This window comes from Lipotes vexillifer, unplaced genomic scaffold (genome assembly GCF_000442215.2).
Source record: "Lipotes vexillifer unplaced genomic scaffold, Lipotes_vexillifer_v1.1 scaffold312, whole genome shotgun sequence".
NCBI classification, from domain to species: Eukaryota; Metazoa; Chordata; class Mammalia; order Artiodactyla; family Lipotidae; genus Lipotes; species Lipotes vexillifer.
Window position 1 is genome coordinate 983,973 of NW_006789251.1, and position 17,200 is coordinate 1,001,172.

Here is a 17,200-nt window from a genome sequence, read left to right on the forward strand (position 1 = left end):
TTTTTTTGCGGTTCACGGGCCTCTCACTGCTGTGGCCTCTCCCGTTGCGGAGCACAGGCTCCAGACGCGCAGGCTCAGTGGCCATGGCTCACGGGCCCAGCCGCTCGGCGGCATGTGGGATCTTCCCGGACCAGATCATGAACCCGTGTCCCATGCATCAGCAGGCAGACTCTCAACCACTGCGCCACCAGGGAAGCCCCCATTTTTCCTTTTTTTGAGATACATTCTTCTCTTGGCTTTTGCAACATCAGTGTTTTGTTTTTCCCTTGACTTATGCTGCTCAGTTTCTTTTGTAAGTCGCTCCTTATGGCCTCCAGTATGCATGTTGGACTGCCTCAGAACTCAATCTTCAGCCCTCTTCTATATCTAAAGCTATTTTTGAGCAATATCATTCACAACATTTAGATACCAAGTATATTTACTGCCTCTTACATCTATATCTCCTGTGTTGACCTCTCCCCTGAGCTTCAGACCTGGATATTTAATTGCCATCTCAAACTTAACAAGTTCCTAAAAGCACTCTTGATTCATAATCTCCTTCTCCAGTCTTGCCTATCTAAGTTAATGGCTCAGCCCCAAACCTAGCAGCTGTCATTGGACATTCCACTTCTCTCCAAATATATCTTAAATCTGACCACTACGTATTATCTCCGCTGCTACATACCAGTCCTGGTCGCCACCTTCTCTTCTCTGCAATGGCCTCCTACCTGTCTCCTTGTTTCCCTCTTGGCCCCTGCTGTCCATTCTCTGCCTTGCATAAAGTTAAATTAAATCATACATTAGGTTGTATAAAACCCTTGCACAGGGCTTCCCTGGTGGCGCAGTGGTTGAGAGTCCGCCTGCCGATGCAGGGGACACGGGTTCGTGCCCCGGTCCAGGAGGATCCCACATGCTGCGGAGCGGCTGTGCGCGTGAGCCATGGCTGCTGAGCCTGCGCGTCCGGAGCCTGTTGCTCCGCAAGGGGAGAGGCCACAACAGTGAGAGGCCCGCGTACCGCAAAAAAAACCAAAAAACAAACAAACAAAAAAACCCTTGCATAAAACCCTCCAATAGCTTCTAATTGTACTTAGAATAAAAACCAAACTCCTTAATCATGACCTGTACAGCCCCAGTGGTCTGGACCCTTCCTCTGTCCTTGACCTCATTTCCCTGCACTAGTTTCCACACTTGCTAAGCTCTAACCACACTAGCCTTCTCTCTGTTCCTTTCCCCTCTCTTCCCATACCTTCCTACCTCAACCGCCTTCGCATTTGTGTTCCTTCTTTCTGGCATAATTTTCCTTCTCATCATTGTATCCCTGTCCTAACTACTCTTTCTAAAATACCTCAACCCTCTACTCCATTCAGCCTCTATTCAACTATCATCATTTTTGTCTCTATAACACCATTCTCTGAAATAATCATATTTCTAATCACATTTGTATGTTTCCCTATTTAATTTTCGTTAAGATCTATGTGAGCAAGGACCTTATCTGTCTTGTCACTGCTGTATCCGCAGGGCCTAATGCCTGGAATATTGTAGGTATAAGTGCTTTCCCCTCTGACCCTTCCCACGATAGATCCTGAGTTTCTTGAAGCCACCCTAGTGACTTTAGCACAATGCCTGGCACACAAGGGTTGCTAAAATGTTAATTAAATGAATGAGTGAGTGAATACACAAACATGAGTAAACTTATGCTAGCTACACTGGCTTCATATTTTCACTTGTTACTCGGAGAAAGAAAATTGGGAGATGACACCAGAACTCACTATGTTACTTATGGTATATCATATATAAGTATGCCCAAGTCAACTGTGAATTAGCCATATAGTTCTCGTTCCAGGATGAGGATTTAATCACATTGAATCCCTTTGTTGTCTGTTGTAAAACTCCGAATTAGAAAATGTTTGCAGACAGAGGGATAGAGAGACATCTGGTTTGGGAGGTTTACGCCTTGCCTTGGCTACTCTGGGTCCCAGAGGTAGCTAACCACATAAACATCTTCCTCATAGAAGGCTGAGTGAAATCCATGCCTGCCACAGTGCCATGTCTTATCATTTCACCAAAGTTATCCATTTGTGAATCCAATGAACTGGTTACATTCTTTTGTTACTCGTTTTCCCCTGGTTGATGCTTTTTAATCTAAAGAGCAACCATGAATAACCACTGTGGTGGTTCCACACCCATCAGAGAGGTTATCCAAGGAGACATAATACGGAGAAAAAGAAATAATTGGGCACCTAGGTCCACCCCTTGAATAGGGAAAAAGCAGTGGAAACATATGAAAAAATTGCCAGGAAAACCCCATTTTCCATAATCAACAAGTTGACCAAGAGTTTGCCTTGGGTTTACTAGAGCACTCTAATTTCACGACAAGAATTTGCTTCCTAATTAATCTGAATGGGAGGAAGAGAGTCCTTTTTCACAGCTCTTGGTGAATCTTTCAGCCACACCATGCCTGCTTATGGACTTGAGAGAAGATTTCATCATTTTGTGGATTTTGCCCAGTTAGAAGGAGGCAGGGTCGTGTGGGTGAAAGCCTTGATGTGTGGGTGTCACCTCTGTCCCCAGTTCCAGTTCCAAAAGCCTTGGAGTCATCCTTGTTTCCTCTCTTTTTCTGATACTCCTTATCCCATCCATCTGCAAATACTATCAGCTCTACCTTTCAAATATGTCGCAAATCCAACCATTTTTTCTCTCTTAGCTGCCACTTAAGTCTAAGCAACCATCCTGTCTTACCTGCATTATTGCAAAAGGCTTGTACACAGTCTCCATGGTCTTAGCAGACACAGTGATCTTTTTCAAGCACAAGTCAGATCATGTCACTCTTCTTAAAACCCTCCAGTGGCTTCTTTCCCACTCAGAATAAAAGCCAACATCTTTACAATGGTCTACATGGCCCCCTATATGTTCAGGCCCCTATAATCTCTTTGATCTCATCTCCTTCTTGTCTCTTGCTCATTCACTCCACTCCAGACACTCTGCCCCTTGTTGTTCTTCAAACACACCAGCCATACTCCTACCTCAGGGCCTTTGCACTTACTATTTATTTCTTCCAGAAATACTCTTCCCCAGAGGTCAGCAAGGCTCACTCCCTCATCTCTTTTATGTCTTTACTCAAAGCCTCTGCCTTGGTGAGACCCTTCCTATTGGGTGGGGACAAATGCCCATTATCCTACACACACTCCCCTTTCTATGCTTTTTTTTTTTTTTCATTGAACTTCTCTCCATCTGGCATATATATTCTATTTATTGTTTATAACTCCCAAGAGACTGTCATTTTCCACAAAGGCATGGGTTATGTGTGTTTTGTTTGATTCTGTACGCTCAACACCCAGAACACTTGAAACAGACGAGGCACCCAATAACCCCTTATTGAATAAATGAACCCTCTGAGGATTGAATGGAAGAATGTATGTAGCATACATGGCAAATGGTAAGTGTTCAAAAAATATTAATTTCTATCCTCATCCCCTCTCATATTGACTACAATATCTGACATAGTGATTGTTTACAATGGCATATCACTATGGAAACATTAAAAACTTCCCAAAGGAATTTGTCTTAATCATAGATGAGTGATTTATATGGCATTATTTATAGAAGCAAAGGCCATCCAGATATATTCTTTGGTCAAAATAATAAGACATTTGATCAATTTATAAGTAATCCAGCCTGCATGAGTGCTAGCAGTGACAAATAATAAATAAAAAGTTCAAATATCTAGACTTTACTGAGAATGAGAGGAAAAAACTTATGGGTAATTTTCATATTACATGGTAAGAAGGAAAATACGTGGGTTCAACCCCCAGCCTACCTCTCTGATTGGCTGTGTTCCTTGGGCAGGAAATTTTAGATTCTCAGAGCCTCAGCTTTTTCATTTAGAGGATGGGAGTATGATATTCCCCTTCTTGGCGTGTTTCAGGGATTACAGAAATAACACATGTGAAAGGATGTATCCCAGAGTTTACTGATGGAAAACAACAGAAGTTAATTTTCACTAACCAAAAGTCTTGTCCTGATCCTATTTTTTCTTCATCTATAGACAACAACTGAAGGGAAGTACGGTCACCTGGAAGAGGGCTTGCCCTGTCTGTGCATGTTGTACCCTCCCTCTACAGTAAAAACAGCTGAGCGCTTACTCTTGATCAGACGCTGATTCTCTCTTCTGATACCTTTAACAAGTGTAGGACGTGTATATAGTTACCACTGTCTAGATGCAGAAACCAAGGGCCAGAGTGATTAAGTCCCTCAACCAATATCACACACAGACAGTAATTGGCTGAGCCTAGGCTCCCGATACTGTGCCCTGAGCTGTGTCCACTACACTACAGAGTGGTCAGTGTAGGAGCCAGAACCATCCAGAAGCCTCACAAGGCTGCTCTGCTTGTGGTTTGGTTTATTTCCCAGAATATAAGCACCTCCAAGTAGCATCTCTGAATGACTCCTCTCTGTACTCACAGCACCTAGCACTGGGTATGGCACATGGTAAATGCTTGAGAATTGTTTGCAGACTGACGGAATGAACACAACCTGAATTACTCATCAGAAGATAAGGATCACTGAACCCCTACAATGGACTCAGGACAAGCCTCTTCAGGTCACACTAGAGCAGCCTGGGAATCTGGACACCCAGCTAACCTGAAAAGCCTTCGTGACATGGTCTGGGGGTCCAACTAACATCAACCTGTCACCTCCCCTCGGCCAACTCAGCACATACTGCCCAGGGCCAGGCCCTCAACCTGAGAACACTGCACAGATGACCCCATCCCTGGTAAATCCAATAGACCATTTAAAGGTACAAGAAGCTATTTCAGCTCAGGTTCTAGACACAGGGCTTTTACATGATACCAGTTATTATGAACAACCATCATCATAAAATTGAGCTTCCATAGAGCAAATTGTAGTTTTCAAAGTGCTTTCACATCCATCGCTTATAATTCTCACAATAACTGTTCAAGGTAGTTCTGATTCACTCCCTTTCACATCTGAGTGGACTGAGTCTCAGAGAGACAAAGTATCTTGCCAAAGAAGATACAGATGAAAATAGTAACTTTGCTTATTCAGAGCCTGCTCTGGGCCATACGCTCTGAGAAGCACATCACTTACATTATCCCTTTTAATCTTTGCAGTGGCCTTATGACGTAGGTAACAGCATGTTTAACATATTTCCTAGGGGAAAAATGAAGCTTAAATTTCTCAAGTTTGCACAATTGCTAAGAGATGAGGCCAAGATGAACACTCAGACCAGAGCCTGCCCTTTTGCCCACTTTGCTCTGCTGCCCAGTGTGGTGCAGTAGTAGTCTAAGAAAGGAAAGATTCCAACTCTCACGTCCTGACTCTACAAGCAGGAGAAGTCTGGAAATCTGTGGATTTATCTCAGGTACTGCACTCCTTGAATTTTCTCCTCTTACTTGAATCTTGCATTTGAAACTTTCTTTGGTAACTCTGGGTGGAATTGCTCTAATTTTTCTTAAAAATAAATGGCTAACTTCACACTCCTCTAATTCATCTTATGATGACAAACTCACCTTCCTAAATACAGTTTTCACTATGTCACTTTCTAGTTCAAGACAATGTATGGCTCCGTATTCCTTCCTATGTGAAATCCAAGATCCTTACCTGGCTTTACCTAACCATCTCAATGTATCATCCACCTGTTCCCATCACACCCCCTCTTCATCAGCAAGCTCCTCCTTCCCCTAAGAAGTCTTCTCTTACTGCCTCTTCCTGCCTTAAACCAGTGACTCTCAGGGATCATCAGCATTAAAAAAAAAACACAAAAGTTTTGGCAAACCACACACTTATTTTTTCAAAGTATGGAACTGGAAGAAACAGTGGCTTTATGGTCTCACGATCATTTCACAAAATAAAAAAAAAAAATTAAAGAAAAACACTAAAGGACAAATAATAGGATCAAAATAAAGAACTGCCAAAAGGAAAGAGAGGAGGAGCTTCAAGGTGGCAGAAGAATAAGAGGCGGAGATCACCTTCCTCCCCACAAATACACCAGAAATACATCTACATGTGGAGCAACTCCTACAGAACACCTACTGAACGCTGGCAGGAGACCTCAGACCTCCCAAAAGGCAAGAAACTCCCCACGTACCTGGGTGGGGCAAGAGAAAAAAGAAAAAACAGAGACAAAAGGATAAGGACGGTACCTGCACCAGTGGGAGGGAGCCGTGAAGGAGGAAAGGTCTCCACACACTAGGAAGCCCCTTCGCGGGCGGAGACTGCGGGAGGCGGAGCGGGGAGCTTCGGAGCCGCGGAGGACAGCGCAGCAACGGGGCTGCGGAGGGCAAAGCGGAGAGATTCCCGCACAGAGGATCGGCGCCGACCGGCACTCACCAGCCCGAGAGGCCTGTCTGCTCACCCGCCGGGGCGGGCGGGGCTGCGAGCTGAGGCTCGGGCTTCAGTCGGATCGCAGGGAGAGGACTGGGGTTGGCGACGTGAACACAACATGAAGGGGGCTACTGCGCCACAGCTAGCTGGGAGGGAGTCGGGGGAAAAGTCTGGACCTGCCGAAGAGGCAAGAGACCATTGTTTCGGGGTGCACGAGGAGAGGGGATTCAGAGCGCAGCTTAAAGGAGCTCCAGAGACGGGCATGAGACGTTAAGGCTACTGCTGCCGCCACCAAGAAGCCCGTGAGCAAGCACAGGTCACTACCCACACCTCCCCTCCCGGGAGCCTGTGCAGCCCGCCACGGCCCGGGTCCCGTGATGCAGGGACAACTTCCCCGGGAGAACACACGGCGCGCCTAAGACTGCTGCAACGTCCTGCTGGCCTCTGCCGCCGCTGGCTCGCCCCACATCCGTACCCCTTCTTCCCCCCGGCCTGAGTGAGCCAGAGCACCCGAATCAGCTGCTCCTTTAACCCTGTCCTGTTTGAGCGAAGAATAGACGCCCTCAGGCAACCTACACGCAGAGGTGGGGCCAAATCCAAAACTGAACCCCGGGAGCTGTGCGAACAAAGAGAAAGAGAAATTTCTCCCAGCAGCCTCAGGAGCAGCGGATTAAAGCTCCACAATCAACTTGATGTACCCTGCATCTGTGGAATACCTGAATAGACAACGAATCATCCCACATTGAGGAGGTGAACTTTGGGAGCAACGATATATATATATATTTTTCCCTTTTTCTCTTTTTGTGTGTATGTGTATGCTTCTGTGTGTGATTTTGTCTGTATAGCTTTGCTTTTACCATTTGTCCGAGGGTTCTGTCTGTCTGTTTTTTTGTTTCTATTTTTTAGTATAGTTTTTAGCACTTGTTATCATTGGGGAATTTTTTTTTTTTTTTTTTTTTTTGGTTTGGTTGCTCTCTACTTCTTTTTTATTACTTAAAAATGTTTTTTAAAAAATTACTTTTTATTTTAATAACTTTTCTTTTCTTTTACTTTATTTTATTTTATCTTCTTTCTTTCTTTCTCTCTCTCTCTTTGTTTCTTTCTTTCTTTCCTTCTTTTCTCCCTTTTATTCAGAGCCATGTGGATGACAGGCTCTTGGTGGTCCAGCCAGGAATCAGGGCTGTGCCTCTGAGGTGGGAGAGCCAAGTTCAGGACACTGGTCTACAAGAGCCTGCCCAGCTCCACGTCATATCAAATGGCGAAAATCTCCCAGAGACATCCATCTCAACGCCAAGACACAGCTCCACTCAACGACCAGGAAGCTACAGTGCTGGACACCCTATGCCAAACAACTAGCATGACAGGAACACAACACCACCCATTAGCAGAGAGGCCGCCCAAAATCATAATAAGGCCACAAACACCCTAAAACACACCACCAGACATGGACCTCCCTGCCAGAAAGACAAGATCCAGCCTCACCCACCAGAACACAGGCACTAGGCCCCTCCACCAGGAAGCCTACACAACCCACTGAACAAACCTTAGCCACTGGGGACAGACACCAAAAACAACGGGAACAAGAAACCTGCAGTCTGCGAAAAGGAGACCCCAAACACAGCAAGTTAAGCAAAATGAGAAGACAGAAACACAGAGCAGATGAAGGAGTAAGATAAAAACCCGCCAGACCTAACAAATAAAGAGGAAATAGGCAGTCTCCCTGAAAAAGAATTCAGAATAATGATAGTAAAGATGATCCAAAATCTTGGAAATAGAATGGAGAGAATACAAGACACATTTAACAGGGACATAGAATAACTAAAGAGCAAACAAACAATGATGAACAACACAATAAATGAAATTAAAAATTCTCTAGAAGGGATCAATAGCAGAATAACAGGCAGAAAAACGGATAAGTGACCTGGAAGATAAAATAGTGGAAATAACTACTGCAGAGCAGAATAAAAAAAAAAAGAATGAAAAGAATTGAGGACAGTGTCACAGACCTCTGGGACAACATTAAACACCCCAACATTCGAATTATAGGGGTCCCAGAAAAGGAAGAGTAAAAGAAAGGGACTGAGAAAATATTTGAAGAGATTATAGTTGAAAACTTCCCTAATATGGGAAAGGAAATAGTTAATCAAGTCCAGGAAGCACAGAGAGTCCCATACAGGAAAACTCCAAGGAGAAACTTGCCAAGACACATATCGATCAAACTATCAAAAATTAAATACAAAGAAAACATATTAAAAGCAGCAAGGGAAAAACAACAAATAACACACAAGGGAATCCCCATAAGGTTAACAGCTGATCTCTCAGCAGAAACTCTACAAGCCAGAAGGGAGTGGCAGGACATACTGAAAGTGATGAAGGAGAAAAACCTGCAACCAAGATTACTCTACCCAGCAAGGATCTCATTCAGATTTGATGGAGAAATTAAAACCTTTACAGACAAGCAGGAAAAACTTACAACCAAGATTACTCAGCAAGGATCTCATTCAGATTTGATGGAGAAATTAAAACCTTTACAGACAAGCAAAAGCCAAGAGAATTCATCACCACCAAACCAGCTTTACAACAAATGCTAAAGGAACTTCCCTAGGCAGGAAACACAAGGGAAGGAAAAGACCTATGATACCAAACTCAAAACAATTAAGAAAATAGTAATAGGAACATACAAATCGATAATTACCTTAAACGTAAATGGATTAAATGCTCCAACCAAAAGACACAGACTGGCTTAATGGATACAAAAACAAGACCTGTATATATGATGTCTACAAGAGACCCACTTCAGACCTAGGGACACATACAGACTGAAAGTGAGGGGATGGAAAAAGATATTCCATGCAAATAGAAACCAAAAGAAAGCTGGAGTAGCAATTCTCATATCAGACAAAATAGCCTTTAAAACAAAGACTATTACAAGAGACAAAGAAGGACACTACATAATGATCAAGGGATCGATCCAAGAAGAAGATATAACAATTGTAAATATTTACACACCCAACATAGGAGCACCTCAATACATAAGGCAAATACTAACAGCCATAAAAGGGGAAATCGACAGTAACACAATCATAGTAAGGGACTTTAACACCCCACTTTTGCCAATGGACAGATCATCCAAAATGAAAATAAATAAGGAAACACAAGCTTTAAATGATACATGAAACAAGATGGACTTAACTGATATTTATAGGACAATCCATCCAAAAACAACAGAATACACATTCTTCTCAAGTGTCTGTGGAACATTCTCCAGGATACATCATATCTTGGGTCACAAATCAAGCCTTGGTAAATTTAAGAGAAATGAAATCATATCAAGTATCGTTTCCGACCACAATGCTATGAGACTAGCTATCAATTACAGAAAAAAAATCTGTAAAAAATACAAACATATGGAGGCTAAACAATACACTACTTAAAAATCAAGAGATCACTGAAGAAATCAAAGAGGAAATCAAAAAATACCTAGAAACAAATGACAATGAAAACATGATGACCCAAAACATATGGAATGCAGCAAAAGCAGTTCTAAGAGGGAGGTTTATAGGAATACATCCTAAGAAACAAGAAACATCTCAAATAAACAACCTAACCTCACACCTACAGCAATTAGAGAAAGAACAAAATACCCCCAAAGTTAGCAGAAGGAAAGAAATCATAAAGGTCAGATCAGAAATAAATGAAAAAGAAATGAAGGAAACGATAGCAAAGATAAATTGATAAAACATTAGCCAGACTCATCAAGTAAAAAAAGGGAAAAGACTCAGATCAATAGAATTAGAAATGAAAAAGGGGCAGTAACAACAGACACTGCAGAAATACAAAGGATCATGAGAGATTACTACAAGCAACTATAGGCCAATAAAATGGACAACCTGGAAGAAATGGACAAATTCTTAGAAATGCACAACCTTCCGAGACTGATCCAGGAAGAAACATAAAATATGAACAGACAAATCACAAGCACTGAAATTGAAACTGTGATTAAAAATCTTCCAACAAACAAAAGCCCAGGACCAGATGGCTTCACAGGCGAATTCTATCAAACATTTAGAGAAGAGCTAACACCTATCCTTCTCAAATTCTTCCAAAATATAGCAGAGGGAGGAACACTCCAAAACTCATTCTATGAGGCCACCATCACCCTGATACCAAAAGCGGACAAGGATGTCACAAAGAAAGAAAACTACAGGCCAATATCACTGATGAACATAGATGCAAAAATCCTCAACAAAATACTAGCAAACAGAATCCAACAGCACATTGAAAGGTTCATACACCATGATCAAGTGGGGTTTATCCCGGAAATGCAAGGATCCTTCAATATATGCAAATCAATCAATGTGATAAACTATATTAACAAATTGAAAGAGAAAAATCATAAGATCATCTCCATAGATGCCGAGAAAGCTTTCGACAAAATTCAACACCCATTTATGACAAAAACCCTGCAGAAAGTAGGCATAGAGGGAACTTAACATAGTAAAGGCCACACATGACAAACCCACAGCCAACATCGTCCTCAGTGGTGAAAAACTGAAAGCATTTCCACAAAGATCAGGAACACGACAAGGTTGCCCATTCTCACCACTATTATTCAACTTAGTTTTGGAAGTTTTAGCCACAGTAATCAGAGAAGAAAAAAAAGGCATACAAATCAGAAAAGAAGAAGTAAAGCTGTCACTGCTTGCAGATGACATGAAACTACACATAGAGTATCCTAAAGATGCTACCAGAAAACTACTAGAGCTAATCAATGAATTTGGTAAAGTTGCAGGATACAAAATTAATGCACAGAAATCTCTTGCATTCCTATACATTAATGATGAACAATCTAAAAGTTAATTTAAGAAAACACTCCCATTTACCATTGCAACAAAAAGAATAAAATACCTAGGATAAACCTAACTAGGGAGACAAAGACCTGTATGCAGAAAATTATAAGACACTGATGAAAGAAATTAAAGATGATACAAATAGATGGAGAGATATACCATGTTCTTGGATTGGAAGAATCAACATTGTGAAAATGACTCTACTACCCAAAGCAATCTACAGACTCAATGCAATCCCTATCAAACTACCACTGGCATTTTTCACAGAACTAGAACAAAAAATTTCACAATTTGTATGGAAACACAAAGGATCCCGAATAGCCAAAGCAATCTTGAGAAAGAAAAACGGAGCTGGAGGAATCAGGCTCCTAGACTTCAGACTATACTACAAAGCTACAGTAATCAAGACAGTATGGTACTGGCACAAAAACAGAAAGATAGATCAATGGAATAGGATAGAAAGCCCAGAGATAAACCCATGCACATATGGTCACCTTATCTTTGATAAAGGTGGCAGGAATGTACAGTGGAGAAAGGACAGCCTCTTCAATAAGTGGTGCTGGGAAAACTGGACAGGTACATGTAAAAGTATGAGATTAGATCACTCCCTAACACCATACACAAAAATAAGCTCAAAATGGATTAAAGACCTAAATGTAAGGCCAGAAACTATCAAACTCTTAGAGGAAAACATAGGCAGAACACTCTATGACATAAATCACAGCAAGATCCTTCTTGACCCACCTCCTAGAGTAATGGAAATAAAAACAAAAATAAACAAATGGGACCTAATGAAACTTCAAAGCTTTTGCACAGCAAAGGAAACCATAAACAAGACCAAAAGACAACCCTCAGAATGGGAGAAAATATTTGCAAATGAATCAACTGACAAAGGATTAATCTCTAAAATTTACAGGCAGGTCATTCAGCTCAATAACAAAAACACAAACAACCCAATCCAAAAATGGGCAGAAGACCTAAAGAGACATTTCTCCAAAGAAGATATACAGATTGCCAACAAACACATGAAAGAATGCCCAACATCATTAATCATTAGATAAATGCAAGTCAAAACTACAATGAGATATCATCTCACACTGGTCAGAGTGGCCATGATCCAAAAATCTACAAACAATAAATGCTGGAGAGGGTTTGGAGAAAGGGGAACCCTCTTGTACTGTTGGTGGGAATGTAAATTGATACAGCCACTATGGAGCACAGTATGGAGGTTCCTTAAAAAACTACAAATAGAACTACTATACGACCCAGCAATCCCACTACTGGGCATATACCCTGAGAAAACCATAATTCAAAAGGAGTCATGTACCACTATGTTCACTGCAGCTCTATTTACAATAGCCAGGATGTAGAAGCAACCAAAGTGTCCATCATCAGATGAATGGATAAAGAAGATGTGGCACATATATACAATGGAATATTACTCAGCCATAAAAAGAAATGAAATTGAGTTATTTGTAGTGAGGTGGATGGACCTAGAGTCTGTCATACAGAGTGAAGTAAGTCAGAAAGAGAAAAACAAATACCATATGCTAACACATATATATGGAATCTAAAAAAAAAAAAAGGAAAGATACATACATACTATGTAATAGATATATATAACATGGAAATTAAGTATAGTATAATGATCAGATTATATATGTTCTATAACACACATCTCTATACTGATGTTAAAATATCATTCTTATTTTCTCTCCATTTTGAGATGGTTTGATGAATATTTCATCAGTGATAAGCACCAGCCAGAACAGAAGAATTTGGTCTCTATTCCACTGATATTCAGGATGAAGAGCATACTGAACACATCTGATATTATTTCTTAAGTCTTCCATCCTCCTGTTTTAGCTAAATAAGGTTCTCGAGAACAGAGACCACATCTTGTGATTTCTCTGCATTCTGCACAGGACTTAACTAGGCCAGGGCCACTCAGAGGAGAGAGTGCAATATATGTGAGTATGTGTATAATCAAGACAACCTGAAATATTGCAGGCAATGCATTTGGGGGAACAATTACCTCTGGGGTGAAATAAGAACAACCCAAGTCACCCCATATTAGCTTTCTAGAATGCAGTCTTCCAGTCTGACCTTTTAGTGACCTCTGACTTCGCAGAGCTTGTTGATCACCTGAAGTCTCTTTCACTTACTTCCCAGTAGATCATTTCACTCACTGTCCCCACCACCCTTTCAGGGAGGGCAGGAGAGATGTCCTAAAAGAGGCACCTCAAAGCATGAAAATACTTTAACCACAATCATCAGTTCGTGTTCTCTGTCAGAGCAAGCAGGTAGATTTTCCAGCAAGCCTTGAGTCTGTGTCTCTGCACAGTGAGAAAGGCATTTAGAGAAAGAATAAAATACTGCATGAGGTTCCTGGCTGTGTGTGGAAACCCACAAAATATTCTCACCCAATTAAACATTTAATGAGGCCATCTTGGAAAAGCTGTTGTCTCCAGTTGTAGTTAGTGTTCTCCCCTCAACAGAGCTTTTATTTAGGGGTCATAATGCCTGGAAACATCTTGACCACTCATCCTTTCCCTCGTCTTAATGGGCCATGGCTCACAGAGCCCTCCTCCCCAACTCTCGCTTTCTCCCTCTTGCTGACCATCCAATATCTCCAGTGCCCTTACCAGACACTAGCCTTGCGACTAGAGATTATCATACTAAGTGAAGTCAGAAAGAGAAAGAAAAATACCATATGATATCACTTATATATGGAATCTAAAATATGGCACAAATGAACCTATCTACAAAACAGAAACAGAATCAGGGACATAGAGAACAGACTGATGGTTGCCAAGGGGGAGGGGCGGGGAGAGGGTTGGATTGGGAGTTTGGAATTAGCAGAGGCAAACTGCTAATATATAGAATGGATAAACAGCAAGGTCCTCCTGTATAGCACAGGGAACTATATTCAGTATCCTGTGATAAACCATAATGGAAAAGAATATGAAAAAAAATGTATATATATGTATAACTGAGTCACTTTGCTGTACAGCTGTAATTAACACAACACTGTGGTTCAACTATACTGCAATAAAAAATAAATTTAAAAAATTATATTCATTTCCCAAATATGAAAACCAATATTCCTGAAATTCTGGCTGATATCTTTTAGACTCATCAGTATCATTATTATTTGCATACCCTTGGAATAAAGACAAAGGGCACATCACACACACAAACAAACCAGACATTATCTGATTTAACTCCCACAACCAGCCAGTGAGATAGGTTTTTCTCATCTTCATGTTACAGATAAGTAAACTGAGCCCCAGAGAAGCAAAGCAACTTGCTCAACACAGCAATGATGAGGTATGGTTGGGATTCCAATCCTGGTCTGTCTGACTCCAAATGATCTGCTCTTTTTATCTAGCCCACCATGTTGTATCAGGTGGCTCATTATATTTCAGATACATAGACGATTCCAGTTTGAAGAAGAAATGAGCAAATAACCCCCCATCCCTTTGCTGACAGCCAATGTAAAGACAATAGAGATTAGTGGACCTGCCAGTGAAAAATGTTCCATGAGGATCCATTGTCTTTAAAACTGGTTCACATAGGAACTGGTTCAGGCTGATTAGGAGGCTAAGTTACAGATGGCAGTAAAGCAGTTCAGTTCTGGTTTGAGTTAAGCCAGATCTAGGTTAGCCTTTATTCTACCACCCTCTTAGGAGAGTGACTGTGACAATTAAAAGAAAGACCATGGGTAAAAAAGTACACAGCTCAGTGCCTGACCCATGGCTGAAGCTTACTACATAGTCCTTTAATCTCACTGACATTCAGATACAGTCACTCACACAGAACTGCATATATTTGCCCTGTTCTATCTTTTAGATGCCACGTTGATACCACATTGATTCCCATAAAATCACAGCTATTTGATTGTCTGGAAAGGTAGAAACCAGGAAGCCTGCATCCATGGTAGAGTCATGAGAGGGTCCAGAGAGTTATGTGTGTCTTCTGCTCTGACCCACTTTGGGATCACATCGTCAAGAAAGAGCTGAAGGAAAATGCCTGCCGTGTCCAGTAGAAACGGTCTGTTAGACAATTGCCCTCCATAAAGTATTTGCTCCTACTACAGAGTGAGTCAGGAGGCAGCCTCTGAACTGAGAAGAAACAGGTCTACTTGGGATTTATGGTTTGGTGTCCTCTCATCTTTTAGTCATAGAGCTAACTGACTCACGTTTTCCTCCCACATAAATTGCCTTTGTTCTCTCTCTCTTAGGAGGCCTGGATCGATCAGGTAATGAGATTTGAAATGTCTGTCTGTTTCCCGTTAAGCGTCATGAAGGACAGTGTCATTCCCAAAGACGTGTTCCTTGTACAAGGAAATAAGCAGGGAACTTTGAAACCTAGTTGGTGAAAATGGCCTCAGTGGGACCGTATAAATAAACAGCCACTGTGCCTCATTTTAAGACTGTTTCTCCTGTTATTTCTGTGAAAGAGCACCCTGCATGCCCAGGTAGCATGACATTGACTGATTCCGCCAAATCACTGATAGAATTGCATCCTTCAAAGTGAGAAGCAACATGGTCCAGGAAGAAGAATTATAGGAGAATTGATGAGAGAAACGTTGCTACTGCTAAGAGATGAGGAAAAATGATCGGGAATGCCATGAAGAAAAAGTGTGGGATTTGGGGCTTGAGACAAGTTACAACTCAATTCTCCAACAGTTACATAACCTTGAGCAAATTGCTTGACCTCCCTGGAGCTTGGTTTTGGAATCCCATTCTGTAAAAATGAATAGGATAATACCTATGGAAAAACATTTATGTGAGCTCTTATACATATATTTAAAAATCTAATAAAAATCCAGCAACTCAAACATATCAGCCTATTTGACCTAAGTAAACTGCTATTTCAAAACACGGAATTTATGGCAAGGATCTGCTACATTAGCAGAAAACAGTTGTTCTGTTTCCGAAGGTTCTGGTTAAAAAATAGTTAGAAGGGAGCAGGTGGCATAATCTAACAAGATATTGGTAGACCAGTTCAGAAGATAACACTCAGCCCTAGTTAACAATACTGTATTTTATATTTGAAAATTGCGAAGAGAATAGATTTTAAACGTTTCCATCACAAGAAAAATAAAATTTGTAACTATGTGAGGTGATGGGTGTTAACTAAACTTATTGTGGCGATCATTTTGTAATGGGTACATATATCAAGTCATTATGTTGTATACCTTAAGCTAATACAATGTTACATGTCAATTATATCTCAATAAAACTGGGGAGAAAAAAATATAATGCTCAGAGTTTCTCCTTTTGACTAGCTTGACTCTATTTTGATGCGGCGGGGGGGGGGGCGGAATTATGTGTGATGTATTTTTATACTATAAGAGAGTAGATAAGAGGGTGGGTTATTTTTCACAACTTATGCAATTGATTTCCTGTGGTATCTTGTTTTGTGCTCTCTCACATTTTGATGATAACAAACTTCTTTTTTTGTTTCATCCCTCTGGAATAACAGGATATTATCCTGGCATGTTAAAGAGGGACTTCATGATATGGGGTGCCTACATGTTTACACTCTTAAGAGAGCTAATTACCATTATTATAGAATTATAATCAAATCGTTTTAATACATTTCTAGGGAGTATAGAGAAATACTTCCAATAATAGGAAATAATAGATGAAAACAATTAATATATCAATGCAAAAATTCTGTTTACACATTAATATTACCATAGTGTTAAAGCAAAATATAAAGTAAACCGATCCCTCAGCTCTCTTCATCCCTAGCAAAGGACAGAGGTTTTACAGGAGATGGGGCATGAGACAGGTGTCCCATGAACCCTGGGGACAGGTCTAAAGGAGAATTACCCCTGCCACCTCCTATGGGGCTTTGTAGTTTTCAAAAGGTTTTATCATACCGTCTTATTTGATCTTCACCACAATTTGGAAAGAAAGGCAATTCAATTTAAAGAGATGGAAACTGAGGCACAGGGAGGTTGCCATTTGCCCACCTTCACCGAGTCAAGTGGCAGTACCAGGACAAGCCTTCAT